Genomic DNA, 17,581 nt, shown 5'->3' on the forward strand with positions numbered 1-17,581 from the left:
TCCTTTTAATATTTTTGAGGGTGCAGTTTCTTTTGTTTGTTTTGCTATACACATGGCCCTCAAAATGGTTTGACTTACAATTTTTTGACTTTAGGATGGGTTTATCAGAACATAAATCTAGGATAAGTTGAGGAGCATCTGTATTCATGAATAATTTCTAGTATTAATACATCATGACCAGAGATTAGCTAAGATTTATATTTCATTTGTTTTATTGTGCCTAGTACCTGACGATATTTCTTAACAATTTGAGAGACTGAATATACAAACAGACATGGTCATACCGCACATAAAAATGGAACTCTCACACACATTTGTAGCAAGCCGACCAGAAAGTCTGTAGCACAATTTATGTAGCAATTGTACCAAGTAGGCAGGATTTGATCAATAACTGAGAATTTCCACAATCTTTGCACCCCATATCCACTTCCAACTAGGACCAATCAGACAAAGTCAAAAATGCTTTTGTGTTCTATCACTATCACAAATAATGTTCCACTTCTAGTTGGCCCACTCCAGCTTCCCCATGCCAACAACCTCTATTCAAGACAACTATTTGACTGAAGTATTCTTTTTTCCACTATAAAGCTTTCCCACTCTTTTGTTTGCTTTTGAGTCTCTGCCATACACAAGAGATAGTAGCTGACTTCCTTGCTGTAGCAAGCTCTGAATAAATAGCCTTTGCTTGTTTTCATTTGGGTGGTCTTCATTTATTGCCACAAATTTCATGGATATTTGTCAGTTTAGAATTCTGTCAATTTCAATGTTCATACTATACCACCACACATTCATTTCTATTAATTCATATAAATACACACAAACCAATCATATACATATGTAAATGTTAATGTGTATTCATACATGTAATGTTTTAACCATGTGAGAAAAGAAGAGGCCAACTGGTATCTTTCTGTCCTGTAGAATCATTAGATTGCTCCAAATCTTAATTCCATGGGCTTAAGAAGCACTGTTTCTTCTCTAGACTTCTAGAATTTCCAGGGGAAATTCCAGGGATAGTAGCGAGAAGTCAGCTACTATGTCTTGTGTATTCTCCTATGGAATACTTAGGCAAAGTCTCTTGTGCTTTATCTGAAGCTACTCACATAAAAAACATTAATGAGAGATGGAGATTTTACCAAAGGTTTTGTAGATCTTGTAGAGAAATACAGGGAGGAATGTTTAAAATATACTGATAAGTACGAGAAATTAAAACTTCATATTTCTCTTTGACCTTTTTAAAAATTAAATTGCCTATTCAAATATTCAAATACCACCTTAATGTTTCTTCTTTCCTTTCTCTCCGTTTTTTTTTTTCTGAGACAGGATCTGGCTCTGTCACCAAGGCTGGAGTGCAGTGGTGCAACTTTGACTCACTGCAACCTCTACCTCTTGAGCTCAATCTATCCTCCCTCCTTAGCCTCCAAGTTGCTGTGATTACAGGCACAACCATCACGTCCAACGGTCCCCCTCATTTTCACTCCTCACCTGGCTCCTTTATTTAAGAAATATCCCCTTAACTGTCATTCCACTTTGTCTGACACCTCCTCTTAAATCTGAACACAAATAAAACCCTGAAAAAATGCTCTTCAAGAAAAAGACCATTGAGTTAATGTCACCTACCCTAAACAGTTGGTGTTGAGAGAGAGGGGAAGGAGCAAATTCACATATGTTTCACAAAGTCAAATAATTGTGTTACTGAAGTTTTGTATTTGATCTGTCATATTCTAAGAGGATTTCCCACTGGACTACAGTTCTGTCAAATTATACTTGTAGTGAATATTTTTGTTTGTTTATTATATCATTTCATACACAAAAGCGGAGAACTGCTATATGTTAATAAATTGCACTTTTCTCAGCAGTGTAAAATAGTCATATTTAAACCATATTATACATTTTGGTTTAAAATTATGCTTTGTTGTTGCTACTCTTGCATTGTTCTTGTTTGCTTGGAGACCATTGACATTTTAAAGTATGCTACACTATCTAATTTTTTCTTATTCATGTAGTCTCTTTGGATTTTGTTTCTAAATTTTGATGTTTTACTCTAATATTATAATAGTTTAGAATATTTATATCTTATTTAGGAACCAATATACAGAAGTGAATATGAGCACAAACACTAAAAATTCTCTCTGAGTTTATCCCGGTTGTGTCATTTATTGAATCTAAATCTGAGTTACTTAAACTCTGTCTCAGCTCCCTTGGCCATGAAATCGGTATATAATAAATACCTTTTAGAATTTTGGAGGCAATTAAGTAAATTAAATATTCATACCACTGTTTGTTATTTGGTAAGTGGTATATTAAGTCTTATCTATTATTTCTGTCCCATAAGTTTTTATTATGAAATTTTTAGCAAGAACATTTGAAGCTTTATGGTATGAGGATGGGTACAAAATAGAAGTAAATTAAGTACTAGGAGAGCTTTCATTCTTCAAATTATATTAATCTTTTAATATGAAATATCAAAATAAAGAGAGGCAAACTTGTGTCTACACAAAACTACACACACCAATTATATCCATATGCGTTAATTATTAATTGGTTTTGTTAGTTGGTTTATTTAGAAATAAATCTCACCTACCTCTTAATGATTTGGCTAGTTAATGGCTGTTGACACAACTCCACAGGATACATCCAAGAATCTCAGCTCTCAGCAAGACGTCCACACTACCATTGTAGGGGAGCACCATGTAGCACAATCAAGCAGAGAAAGGAGCCATTTAATGCTATACTCAATCTATTTCTTAAATAATTATGTTTTGGGGTATTTAATGTTTCATGATAGAAAATTCAACAAATAAAAAATAATTCTTAAAAATCCCATGAGTCTATCAAGCTTCTTCAACAAATAATATTAAATCATGGCTAATCTTGTTTCTTGATTAGTTTACTTAGTTCTCCCTTTATTTATCAAGATCAATCAAATCCCAGGCATCATATAATTTTATTTGAAGATTTTAGAATACAACTCTAAGACCTATTTCTTTAAACATCCATTATGTAATAAAAATTATTTTTAAATATAATCAAATATCCAATCTGTGCTATTCAATCAAATATCTGTTCAGAGATAGCCAATTACTCATTTTTTAATGTTTCTTTGAGAATTCAGCAATTGTGAACTAGCTATCTGTGATTTAAGTCTTACTTTAATCTATAAGTCACTTTCTCTTGCTATCTTTTAACTTTTTATTTTAAAATAATTTAAAAGTTAGAGAAAAGTTACAAAAATAGTAGAATTTTCTTTGTTCTTCACCCAGCTTCCCTAATATTCACCTCTTATATCACCATTGTGCTATTATCAAAACCAGGAAATTATCATGGGTACAATACCATCAACAAAATTCCAGATTTTCCATCCAATATTTATTTCAGATCCCACTTGTAGGAAGTCATCATTTCACCACAGTTTCTTCCTATTTGTAACAACTTCTTATTCCCTCTTTGTATTTTATGACTCTGATACGTTTCAATATGTCATTTATTTTGGAAAATGCTCCTCAATTTGTACTTGCTTGATGTTGATGTTTTCTTATAGTTAGATGAAGGTTATGATTTTTTTTGACACAATATTGCAGAAATTATGTGGTCCTCTTAGCAAAGATATCAAGGGGTAGATGGTATTGATATATCTTATTACTGGTAATCTTAATTTTCACCACTCAAGCGAGTATATGCCAGTTTCCTCCACTGTAAAATTATAGTATTTTCACTTTTTCTAATTTATCAATATTGTGAGCTGATACATTGAGAGACTATGTAAATATTTTGTTTCTCCTCATACTTTAATCCATGAAAAATTATTAGTGAATATGAATGTTGCCTACCATAATAATAAACTGTTATTTATATTTCCCCCTCCCCCTTTTTTTTTTTTTTTGAGACAAGGTCTCACTCTGCCACCTAGGCTGGAGTGCAGTGCCCCGATCTTGGCTCACTGCAACCTCCACCTCTCTGGCTCAAGTGATTTTCCCACCTCAGCCTCCCAAGTAGCTGGGACCACAGGTGTTTGACACCAAGTCTGGCTAATTTTGTATTTTTGGTAGAGACAAGGTTTCATCTTGTTGCTCAGGCTGGTATCAAAATCTTGAGCTCAAGTTATCTGCCTGCCTCAACCTCCCCAAATGCTGGGATGACAGGCATGAGTCACCACACCCAGTTTTCCTAATTCTTTCTATTTGTATTATTGAATCACTGCCCTTTATTCAGTTTTTATTCAATTAGATGTATTAGATGAGAAATAATTTTGTGATTTATTTATATAAATATTAACTTTTAGGTATTTATTTTATTCTAGGGGCTACAGCCCCATAGTTCATTAACTATTTAATTCTCCAATTATTCCAGCTTTGGCTTTTTAGAACTCTTTCAGGTTTTCATCTGTGTTCCTTAACTCATCATAATCCATTCTCCAATACCTCTTTACTTTCTGGCCTAGAAAGGTATTTTTGATTCATATATATTTTTCTTACCTCAATTCTCTGAGGAGTCCTGTTCCCTTTATTTGAAGAATAGTACAGAGAAATCAGGATCTGGGCTCCAGGTGTGCTCATTGTTTCTGGAGTGACATGCCTTTTTATGCCTTTCCATGGACAGAGGTAAAATACACACACACACACACACACACACAGTTCCATTAACAGAGATAGAAAATATATACACACACAGACATACACGCATTCATAATACGTATGTACATATATACACACACAAAGTCACACATGCATATATCTATATTTTAATGTATATATTAAAACCATGAGTTCATACTGCTACCTCTAATTTAAATACAAAACCACAGGTTTGATTCCAACATTTTCTCTTTTCTTGTCATTACTGTCTTCTGTCCAAATCTGAGAAAATTGGGTCTTATTACATTGTATTTACTTATTTTTCTAGTATTACTGAACATATAAATCAATTTCGGAATTGCTACACTGGGAGAAAAACATTTACTACATAGAGAACAGAGTTTGTTACAGTTTATTTTGTCTAGCTTTATAACATTGAGTCAAATTGTATTTTCCAAGTTACCTAAGTTAGTTCCTTGATCTCCCATTCACTTCAGTGTGGTTTTACTAGTCATACACAGTAATTAGGTTCATTTGTTATTGTTTAAATTTTAGTTTGTTTCCACACATCCTGGTTCATTATAACGGTTCATTTATTTTTTGAGGGTATAAAGAATTACTATGGTCTAATAGCTAGAGCCATATAAAAAATACTGATTCAGAGAAATGTCACTTCCCCCTGGTCCCTATGATACCGTTTCCATTCCCCCTTTTATTCTACCTTTTCCTCATCCATTTCCTGTAGATAATGAATTTCATTCATATCTGCTTTGTCATTCCTGTTTATTTTTTCCTTTCAATGCTCCGGAACAATTTATATACCACTGATACCATCAGGTCTGTATTCCTACTTTGTTACAACATATAATATTTAAATATCAGTGTTTCATTGCTCCATTCGTCTTCCACTTTTTCCATTTTAGTTTTAGTCTTAGGTGTGTATTTTGAATTTTAAATAGCTCTCTCTCAGTCCATTTACTAAAAGTTTTCCCAGTTGTTACTTCGGTAGATGAAGCTCATCATCTAACAGTAGATTGCTTAAGGAGGGCTTATAGGTGTAGGATCTATCTCCTCCCCTGTCCCCTCTTACCTTCCTTCCCCTCCACTCCTTTTCCTCTCCTCCTCTCTTTCCCTTCTGTCTTCTCTCCTCTTCTCTTCTGAGTTCAATTAGTATGAACTCATGGACAGAGAGGTTAAATAACTGACCATAATAATGAGATCGGTTAAAAAAAAACAGAATTTAAAGCAAGCCAGCTTTTTGCTAGATTCCATGCATTTAATCACTATGGTATACATGCTGTTTATATTTCACAATTATTAACATAATATTCTTATCACACTTAATAAGTTTCCTATTCTAGTTACTCTCTATCCAATTTGTAGAATATGAAATGCAGAAAACAATACATATATATAGTATTAGATGAGAAATAATTTTGTGATTTCCAAAATCTAAAGTGTTAGTAGCTGCCTTCTTCCCAGATAAAAGTAATGCCCCCTTCCCAGCTACCCCCCGCCCCCCCTACATTTTAGGGAAATTTATTAAGAAACAAACATAAAAAACCAAAAACAACCCCCTTTCCCCCAACTCATTTAGAGTTTCTTATATCTCAAAAACAGTCATAGGCATGATAGTGGAATGTAGGTTAGAATGGAAGTAGACTCTTGAGAGTCAATTTTCTGTTTTCGTTTTGAGACAGGGTCCCTTTCCCAGGCTAAAGTACAGTGGTGTATTCACAGCTTACTGCAGCCTCAAACTCCTTTGGTCAAACAATATTAACTTTATGCCTTAGCCTCCCACATAGCTGGGACTGCAGGTCTGCATCACCATGCTTGGCTAATTTTTATGTTTACTTTTGTAGAAATGAGGTTTCGCTATATGGCCCAGGCTGGTGGCCCACTCCTGAAGCTCCTGCCTTTAACAGGAGGATCCCAAAGTACTGGGATTACATGCATGAGCCACCGTGACTGGCCAGGAGTCAGATATCTAAAACCAAGTCTTAAGAGAAATACAGCTTATTTAATTTATTTCTGTGTAGTCTAAGAAATCCAGGAGAAGAATGCACTTCTATCACTGACTTTAAGGGAGAATAAATGAGAGCAAAATGTCCTTGAGATTTAGAAACTGATAATATCTAAATGGAAGTGCAGGTTCAATCAATCAGGTGACTGGAGGATGAAGCAGGATTTATCTTCTAGTGACAAGGCCCTGACAAGGGGAAGACCTGAATACGCATAACAACAAAGGAGAAAGTTACGCTGGGACTCTCATAAGAATATTCATGAGAGATGGCAAACCCAAAAGCAGTTTGCATGCACCAGACATTTCTATATTTAGACATGGTCAGTTCAGATGATTGTTAATCTTCTACCTATTCAGTGGCTACAAAAAAGAAGAGATTTCTTTTGACACCGAGAAACATGGGCTGGTGTGGAAACTGGTGTAAATTTTATATCATTTTTTAAAAAGTAAATATTCATAGGAATGAACGACAAAGTCACTAATTCACAGAAGCATCCTGCCCATTGATGAAGACCGCCTCTTTAGTCTGTTCACAATGACATTGTAATCCTGAGTCTTCTAGGATGCAGAAAAACTGGATTCCTCTACTTTTTTAGGAGTTCAGTTGCGGGATTTGAATCATACATTTTGCGTGTGAGATAAACTGTGGGAAATTTATTTTATATTTATATTTAATTACAACCACAAAAACCAACAAAACCAAAGATGCTTTCCTGATTTTAACCAGTTTCAGAAAATATCCTAAACCAATTTGAGTTCTGCTTTGGTGAAGTAATTAAAAAGAAAACAAAAGCATCAGCATCACTGAGTTCCAGAGAAGTTGAATACCCATAGTGTAGAGGAGGCTATTTTCTTTGATGCATTTACGTATTTCTTTTCTGCAGCTACGATGTATGTTTACGGTATGAGTAGAAAACAGAACTGCTCCTAACAAAATGTGGGGTAAATTGTTAAGCCTTCTAAAAATTTATTGTCCAAGTCACCAAGAGTTTAGTGAGTTACACTTAAAAAAAGTAGACAGCAAAAAAAAAAAAAAAATTAGAAAACTGTTTTTTGAGGATCTGATTTGCTTCTCTTATTTTTCCACATCTCTTAAAGAGCCAGTATAAGAAATTCCTTGTAATTTTACCTTTTTGAGACAAATTATTATGCTTTCGTTTCACATAGTGGAATTTGAAGTGTTACAAGAAATTTTGCATTTCTTTTTTTCAAATGTCATGTGATATAGGACAGCGGTCCCCAACCTTTTTGGCACCAGAGACTGGTTTCATGGGAGACAATTTTTCCACGGACTATGTGGTGGGGTGGGGTGGGGTGGGGAATGGTTTTGGGATGAAACTATTCCATCTCAGATCATAAGGCATTAGATTCTCATAAGGAGTTTGCAACTTAGATCACATGTGTGCAGTTTACAATATGTTTCACACTCCTATGAGAATATAATGCCATGCCTGATCTGACAGGAGGCAGAGCTCAGGTGATAATGCTCACTCACCTGCTGCTCACCTCCTGCTGTGCAGTACTGGTCTGTGGCCTGGGGTTGGGGACCCCCAGGATGGGAGAATTTGTTTCAAGGTCAAGCTATAGGGTTCTAAATGATCTTCAGATTTTGTGACATTGCATCACAAAATGTTTCCATGTAAATCACATGTTTCCAAAACATCACAGGATAAAATAAGAGTAAATGATGATATGATCAAATGAAAATATCTTAGTCCATTTAGAATTACTATAAAAGAATAGCAAAGTCTGGATAATTAACAAAGAAAAGAGGTTTTTTTGACTCATGGTTCTGGAGGTTGTACAAGAAGCATGGTACCAACATCTGCTTCTGGTGAGGGCTTCAGGCTGCTTCCACTCCTGGCAGAAAGTGAAAGGGAGCTGGCATGTGCAGAAATCACATGCCAAGAGACAGAAAGAAAGATACCAGGCTCTTTTTAACAACCAGGTCTCTGGGGAATGAAGAGATTAAGAACTCATTACCATGAGGATGTCACCAAGCTATTCATGAGAGAACTGCCCCAAGACCCAGACATGTCCCTTTAGGTTCCACCCCTAACACTGAGTATCAAACTTCAACAGGAGATTTGGAAGGGTCAAACAAGCCAAACTATAGTAGTGGGTAAAGAACCGATTTAAAAAGGGTCAATATACCAAAACAAATGTTAGTTAAACTATGTAGCTGCTATCTCTGACCATCACAATTGATATAGCCAAAGGAGCAACAAAGGTTGAATAGCAGTGAAAATTAAAATAAATAAACATATCAAAATATCATACTAGAAGAAAACAGGTTTTATTTACAACAAAAGAAGTAAAGCGGAAGAATGATTTAATATCAAATATAGCCCCTTTTATTTTGTTCTAATTTTTTCCTACTCTCATTTTGTTACTATGCAATCATTCAGCTTTGTAATTTAGATATTATACACTGCTTATCCAAGTTCCCCAACTCCAAATTTTAGTTAAATTATACTTAGTTTGATTGCACATTGGCTGCTAAGAAAATAGATACAAATGTGGTACCCACACTGACTCTAATTATGAAATTCATATATTTATCGGATATTGAGATTCTTTATCTATCTTTAAGTAGTGTTCTTGAAATTAAATTCATTCTTAGACTTTCCTAACTGCTTCTGTTCTGTTATAATGGTTCTCTTCCCTTTAAGTCTTCAGTAGCCCTATTATTGACACAAAAATTCTGTAACCCCTGGATATCGATCACCATTATTTTGCATTGCATTGCATTGCATTTTTTTATTTATTTAGGGAGACAGAGTTTCACTCTATCACCCAGGCTGGAGTGCAATGGCACGATCGAGCTCCACTCACTGCAACCTCCGCCTCCTAGGTTCAAGCGATTCTCCTGCCTCAGCCTCCTGAGTAGCTGGGAGTATAGGTGTCCGCCACCAAGCCTAGCTAATTTTTGTATTTTTAGTAGAGATGGTGTTTTATCATGTTGGTCAGGCTGGTCTTGAACTCCTAACTTCAGGTAATCCACCTGCCTCAGCCTCCCAAAGTGTTGGGATTATAGTCATGAGCCACCGCGCCAGGCTTTGCATTGCTTTTATATTTCACTCACCCTTTCTTGGTTAGATATTTTTGAGGTTTTAGTGTTTTCTTGTTTTTTTTTTTTTTTCCTTCTTAGGTTTTACACTTGGGACGTCATAATGAGCCTCAGGCCTACAACATAGTGGGCTACGACTGTGCTGGCCATTATTATTTTTAAGGCTTTGAAGTCTCTGATGGATTAAAAAAGCCTTGCAACCTGTTTGGTTTGGGGTTTTATTCTGTATCTTTGTTTTTGTTGGATCAGATCTTGTGGCTCTCTTAAATGTCTAATTTTGCATCATCAACTGAATTATTTCATAAAGTAATGTGACTCTACCATTAGAAAGGTGGATATAATTTAATCTCCTTTCTTGTATTAAAATAATAATAAAACTACCACTTAACATTCATATCACATATTGCAAACTACAGTATCTTCTACGTACCATATTATCTTTTATTTTAGTTTCAAAAAATGCCATGAAGCAAGAGGGGGAGTTATTGTTAGCCATTCTTTGTCTAATTTCATTGGTAAAACACTACAACCCAGAGATGTAAATTGATATGCTCAAAGTCAGCCAGCCAAGAAGCAGCAGAGACAGAACTTCAGCTCAAGAGTTTTAGCCTCTGGCCTCGTGCTCTTTTTCTACAACATTCGTGCTCCTGGATATCAGCCCTATAATCCTTTGAGAAACACTTGCCTATGCTACCCTCAGTTTCTACCCACATTACTCTGGCTTAGATTTTTACAGTTGAGAAATAGAAAGAACTGAAAAATATGATGATTGAACCAGCCTGAGTTCATCAGCTGGGATTTTGGCATTTGAATAAATCAAAGCCTTTGTCAGGAGATTAGGGAAACTTGAACAGCCTCAAGTTTCTCAGAGAAAAGAGAATAAACAAGTTAAACAAACACTCTCATCATGCAAAATCCCTTTTGATAATGTTCCACATTATTCAATCGTTTTATTTAAATACTTAGAATCCTGTATTCAAACCACACTTATTCAAATCCAATATTCTTTCTCAAGTTATCTGAGAGGTACGGCTGGAAGGAACATGTGAGGCCAAATAAATTAATGAAAACTACCCACTATGAGGCATTTTCAAAATGCCATTTGGCAGTAACTGCAGATTTTAAAGTTAGTTAATTATTTAATCCATTTGTAGCCAAAATAGGAATCGTAGAACTAGAAAAGTGTGTGCATTGTGGGGTAGGAGGATGTCAAGGATATGAGCCTTAAATCAAGAAATCAAAAGAGTTACACTTGCAGCTGGCACCACTCCAGAGACATTATAAAATTATCCTTTAAGATTGCTCATTCTAAGATGTGCATTGCACTTAAAACCAAGACCGCAAAGGTAAAAGTCTAAAGAGAAAAATTGAAGGCATGCCACTGAGAGAAATAGGACTGGAATTCAGGTCTTCCAACTTCCATTCCTTACTTTTTCTGTATGATACTGCCTCGATATGTTATGCCTTCAGAAAATTATCCAAAAACAATAGAGCACATACAACTGCTAACCTATAGCACCCAGTGGATAAATAAACTCAAAAAATCATATATTGAGTGACATGTAAACAGACGGGAAGACTACTCAAATGGAAAGAAGCAAAAGCTATTTATTCAGAGCTTGCTATACCAAGGAAGTCAGCCTTCATCACTTGCATTTTGGTAGAGACTCAAAGACAGGCAAAGGAGGAGTGAGAAAGCTTTAGAGTGAAAAAATTAAGAGGTTTTTAGGTGTGTTTGGCTGCTATTGACATGCGGAATCTGTAGACAGACTAACTAGAAGTAAGGACATACTATGTTATTACTTAGGCATGCATATTTCCCTTTCTCCAATTGGTCCTAACTTGGAAGTGGGGCAATTATTGGAGAAATTGGAGAAATTGTCAGTTATTAATCAAATACTGGCCATTTGGGGCTAATTGCTGTATGGGTTTTTTGTTGTTGTTGTTGTTGTTTGTTTTGTTTTGTTTTGTTTTGTTTTGGCTTCATGAACTGGTTGCTACAGATAGTTTTCTGACTTTCTGGTATGGTTGCTCCAAACAATAGTTTGGTTTCTTGGGTTGATTGCTATAGGCCATGAGTCAGATTTCCATTTCGTATATACAATTGACCATCTGTATATTTAGTCTCTTAGCCCACTTTTTAAATCAATCTCTCCCTTGTGAGAGGTTGACCATTTCTGAGAATGCTGAAGATCCATATCTTCACCACTCAGAGATTGTTTAGTAATCTTCATAGTCAATTGCATTGTAAGATTGTTTGACCTTTTTCTTGTTACATCATGACGGTGAGTATCTCATGAAACAGTGGTTGTGTATAAGCATTTAATTCTATGGATAGAATTCTAAGGACCAGCATCACAAACACTATATCAGAACCAAAAACAATTAATAGTCCTTGTAAGGTGTTTTGAACTCTATTTGCCCAACACAGGCCAAACAAACAAATGCCATGGATCATTGTATCAAACTTTAAAAGCAAAATGGCTTTTTTTTTCCTTAAGGAGTATTTACCCTATTTCATCTTGCATATTTCATTGATCTCAGTACAACAAGAAGTAAGGCAATGGAACAAATGCCATGATGATAAGCCAACAAGAATTTTAGAGCAATGCACTTATCCATCCCTATTTGTGCCAATGAGTTGAGACTAATCTATATTCCATCTAGGGCAGAGGTGGTGTTACTAATAACTTTTGCCAGAATTAGTTTTATGTTTCTTACAGTCTTTTGTGATTCCCATCAATTAGAATACTACTCCGACTGTTTGCATAAATAATGAGTCATTAGGTCCACCAGGTAGTGTGTTTGAATAATCAAAAATAGCAGCATTTTGGATTACTATTAATTTACGGAATTAAAATTAGAGTCTCTGTATACAGAAATATCTCAGGATACTCTTATGTATTCCTAAAATATATTAGCTATTAGTCTGATGCAAGCAGGATCAGGCACCCCGGTCATAAAGAAAACAGTGTTCAGTTGGGGCACATGGAGATCCAGAAAAAAAAATAAGTTGTTTATACCACGGGGTCAGCATCTTAGCTTTACATTATTTTGATTACATACTTGGACCTCTATTAGTCTCTTCTAGGTGTTATTTGGCCCAACACAATATGAAGGTTGATGAATTGGAGCTTAGAAACATAGAGTCTCATCAACAGATTGTAATAATTTATTCTTTTCCTAGAGGAGAAGGACACTATTAAAGTTCTAGGCTGGTTTATTTAAGGACAGATGCCCACATACGTACAAATGGAAATGCCATCAACTATGATTCTCTGTGGTTTCAATTGATAAGACTGGAATTGTTCAAGGGTTTTTATTATAGCGTTCCAGTGATAGATGGTATGTCTAGCAGTCCATAGACTGAAAAAAGTGACAATTGTTTAGGACAATGTAAAGAGGCATCAGAATGAGTATATTCCGACCTAACAGGTTTAATAAGGAGGGAAAGAATGCCATTATGGGTGGGCAATAGCAAGGGATCTACAGAAAGTGAGAAGAATAATTATTACAAGCAAACAGGTGAAAAATAAAATAAATAACCAGGAATTAGATAGGGGTCTTGGTCTGACATATTGGGTGGAAGCTCAGATCAGATGCTTCTGGGAGATCCCTGAGAATCTTCAGTGTGAAGTTCTCTACTTGAATAGCCTTCCAATTGTGTGGAATTCTAAATTGTTTCATTAAGTTGTAAAACATGAATCTAAGGGTTGACTCTTTAGAGTTTCAGTGTTGTATGTGTTATTAATAATACCTGGTAAAGTTCCTTCCAATGCAGTTCAAGAGCAGTTTTTCTGTAATGTCTCTTCCAAGAGACAAAGTTGAATATCACAAAGAGACTGTTTAGAAATATGTTGTAAGAAGGTGATTTTAACCTGGCAAAATTTTGCTATCTCTGCATGAAGTAAGGCACAGTTTAGGGCCAGAGTTTAAATTTCTAGACACGTGAATCTTCATATTACCACTTCACAGAGGAATGACTAGTTTGTCTTCAAGAGAATAAACCAAATGCCTATAGGACCAGTGAGGGGAGCTTTGGCCAAGTGAGATCAAGGCTTCCTGAAAATTTTGCTAATTTTAATTTAAGAATTCAATCGGTCCTTTGTCCGGAGCTGCGCGCCCCGGCCATAGCAAATAATAATGATTAAACGCCCGAGCTCTATTCCTTTCCACCTTCTACCTCCTCCCTAGATTTGTTGTTTCTCTTTTGTATCAATACCTCATAAAAGATGGCGCTCTTCCTGCTTCTTCTCCACTTGTTTTTCCCCCCCGCAGCCGTGAAAATTGTTACTTTGTAGCGCAGGCACCATCCCGTGCCCGGGAAAATTACCAACTGACAGCGCAGGTGCAACATGACCTTCGACCAGAGAAACCAATACCTACTTGGTCACGCCCTCTGCGATGAGATCATCTCCACCTCTGGCCCAACCCCTTCCCCTCCAAGTGTATATAAGGCACTGCATTACTGCCATTAAACGAGACTTGATCAGAGCACTGTCTTGTCTCCATTTCTCGTGTCTCTTGTCCCCCAAATTCCCACTCCCTCCTCCAGGGCCTGCTTCGACGATCCCGCGGGCCGGGATAGTCCTTTGAAACTTTCAAGGATTAGAGTATAAGGAAAGAGTAGTTTTTGATTAAGGGATAACACCTGACAGAATTCTTTTATAATGGTCATTTTAAAGAGCGAAACTCAAACACTTACTGTAAAAGTTGAGGTGTCCTAGGTTGCAAACACAAAGCCAGACAGCTTTTTAGTGTCTATATGTGTTGTGGCTTTTTTCCAATACAGTATTTTGACCCATCCTGAAAATAGACATACAATAACTAAAAAATATTCAAATCCAATGGAGGGTGGATATAATGGTTAATTTTACGTGTAAACATGGTTGGGATAAGAGGTGCCCAGATAGGCAGTAAATCATTTTAGGTGTATCTATGATGGTGTTTTTAGAAAATATTAACATTTAAATCAATAGACTGAAGAAAGAAGATCTGCCCTGACAACGTGGGTGGGCATCATCCAATTTGTTAAGGATGTGACCAAAGACAACGAAGAGGCAGAGAAGAATATACACTTGCTTTCTCTTCTTGAGATGGGACATCCATCTCCTCCTGCCTTTGGACAACAGGGCTTCTGGTTCTTGGGCCTTTGAACTTCAGAACTTTCACCAGCAGACCTCCTGATTCTCAGCCCTTTGGCCTGGAAATTACAGCATCAGCTGCCTTGGTTCTCAGGTCTTCAGACATGGGCTGAATTATGCAAGTGACTTCCCTGGTTCTGCAGCTTGCAGACCACATATCATGGGACATTTTGGTCTGCATAATTGAAGGTAATAATATCACAGATATTTCAGCTTTGTTCTAAAGAATTTTTTAAAGTGCTTAGTGTGTAGCATGCATTAAGTAATCATTAAATGTTTACTACTGGATATGAAAGGTCCTGGAGACTTGTCAAAAAGTCAGAAATAAAGGGAACTGGGACACATATTGAGCACACATTACTCCTGGTTTATCAATTCTCAAAAAATATTAAAAGAGAAAAACAAGGTCAAAAACGAAATAGTGAGCAACTATTCTGTATCCTACACTGACTGTAACATTGATTCCTTTCATTCTAATCATATAGGTAAGAAAAAGTTATTTTGGAGAATACTCACATGGTCCTATCCTGATAATTGTGTGAGCCAATTCACATTAAAAATGTCCTACTGTATATCAATAAATATCCTGTTGATTCTGTTTTCTCTGGTGAACCCTGACTAACACAGTGAGTGTTTAATAAAATTAATATGATGGATTTCAAAGGGTTCTTGAGCCCCAGTTCCTGGCCCTGTCCCACTTTCAGTTTTTTCAAAATTATGTTCTAGACAGGTGACACATGGCCCCAAAATAACCTTAGCTATCATTTTTTAAATTTCCCTATCAGATATGATTTAAGATGCTAATCAAGTTGTCTATTCCACAATGTGTAATTTCATGGAGAAACCTAACTCATATTGACTTGCAATCATATTGTGCCACCAAGCAGATATTTTGAGCGAAGGGTTCAGCGTCTTCAAAACTAAATATTGATGTTTAAGAATGGCCTCTTTGAGTCCCTCCAGAGATTTATCCTTGAGGGCTTATATTGGATTACAATTTTGGTTAAAGTGACTTTTTGGCATAATGATATGTTGTAGAATGTCCTTTAGTTTCCATGCTGTTTCTTTTCACATGAACCTCAACCTTTATAATAGCTGCCTCCCTAAAAGCAGCAGTGCATTAAAATGTTCATTATCTTCTCCATTTTAATGCGGGTTTCAACAGAAATGAAAAATCCCCTCTGCTTCCCAAAAAAAAAAAAAAAAAATCATCCCTAAGTTATGTACTACCCAAAAACCACAACTGCTATGTGTGTGTATGTTTACTTTCCAGTTTCTGGCTAGTTGACAAGCTCTAGTGAATGTAACAACCTCTGCCACTTGGAATAATTTTACTGTAGGTAGATTATTGTAAAAGAGAGCTCAGGTTTGTCATAGCATAACCTGCTTGATTGTCTCCAGTTTCAGGTTTAAAATATGATCTATCAACAATATTAGATCAGGGTTTCATTAGGAACCTTTAAGAAGGGAGAGTAAGGCACAGAGTTCCCCAACTAAGACAATCATGAGACTTTCCTTATTCTGGCATGGGCAGGAGAGTGGCAGGTTTCAGGATTTTGTAATGGTGAATAGTAATGTGAGAGGAAGTGAGTAATAGAATCTCATAAGAGATTAATTGGCTGGCTGAAAATATTTGTGTTTTCTAAATCAATGGTAATGTCTGAACTGCATGAGAAACCATGAGGTCAAATGGGAAGCCTAGAAATAGGTCATCAGGATTATTAATAAATTTTACAGAGGCAGCTGTTGCCCTAAGACAAGAGGACTAATCCTTTGCAACTGGATCAGAGGAAGGCTATATTAAGTGATGGATTTTTGATGATTCCCATAAAGCTGAGTGAAAATCTCAAGGGCTTGTGTAGGTCACTTATGCACTAATAGACAGAGGAGCTCTTTGTAGTTAGGGATGCTGTGATGGTTAATTTCATGTGTCAGATTAAAAACGTATGTGCCATGAAGTACCCAGGTATTTGACCAAATATTGTTCTGGGTATTTCTGTGAGGGTGTGCATTAGTCTGTTCTCATGCTGCTAATAAAGACATACCCAAGACTGGGTAATTTATAAAGAAAAAAGGTTTAATTGACCCACAATTCCACATTGCTAGGGAGGCCTCACAATAATGGCAGGAGACGAAAGAGGAGAAAAGACATATCTTACATGGTGATAGGCAGGCAGCTTCTGTAGGGGGAATCCCATTGATAAAACCACCAGTTCTCATGAGACTTATTCAATACCATGAGAACAATATGGGGAAAACCACCCCCCATGATTCAATTGTTTCCAACTGACCCCGCCCTTGACACTTGGGGATTATTACAATTTAAGGTGAGATGTGGGTGGGAACACAGCCAAACCATATCATTTCACCCATTGCTCCTCCCAAATCTCATGTCCTCCCATTTAAAAACCAATCATGCCTTCCCCATAGTCCGTCAGTCTTATTTCAGCATTAACTCAAAAGTCCACAGTCCAAAGTCTCATCTTTGACAAGGCAAGCCCCTTCCTCCTAAAAGTCTGTAAAATCAAAAGAAAGTTAATTACTTCCTAGATACAATGGGGGTACAGGCATTGGGTGAATACACCTGTTCCAAATGGGAAAGAGTGGCCAAAAAACGGGGCCACAGGCTTCATGCAAGTCCAAGGTCCAACGGGGCAGTCAAATTTTAAAGCTCTGAAATGATCTCCTTTGACTCTGTCTCACATGAGGTCATTTTGACGCTAGAGGTGAGTTCCCATGGTCTTAGGCAGCTTTACCCCTGTGGCTTTGC

General features: G+C 36.4%; 1 long non-coding RNA gene across 3 annotated transcripts in view; it reads right to left on the reverse strand.

The window, feature by feature from the left end:
* Nucleotides 1-1,315: 1,315 nt before the first annotated feature.
* Nucleotides 1,316-17,581, reverse strand: part of LOC103877096 — a 30,342-nt gene continuing 14,076 nt past the window's right edge. For 2 of the 3 annotated variants that reach the window (XR_004178321.1, XR_004178323.1), the window contains exons 3-4: nt 4,476-4,585; nt 1,316-2,670 (exon numbers count right to left, since the gene is read on the reverse strand). This is a non-coding gene — a long non-coding RNA (uncharacterized LOC103877096). Of the gene's footprint in view, nt 2,671-4,475; nt 4,586-5,664; nt 5,776-17,581 lie in introns of all 3 variants that reach the window. The other variant, XR_004178322.1, reaches the window with a different exon arrangement.

This window comes from Papio anubis, chromosome 14 (genome assembly GCF_008728515.1).
Source record: "Papio anubis isolate 15944 chromosome 14, Panubis1.0, whole genome shotgun sequence".
NCBI classification, from domain to species: Eukaryota; Metazoa; Chordata; class Mammalia; order Primates; family Cercopithecidae; genus Papio; species Papio anubis.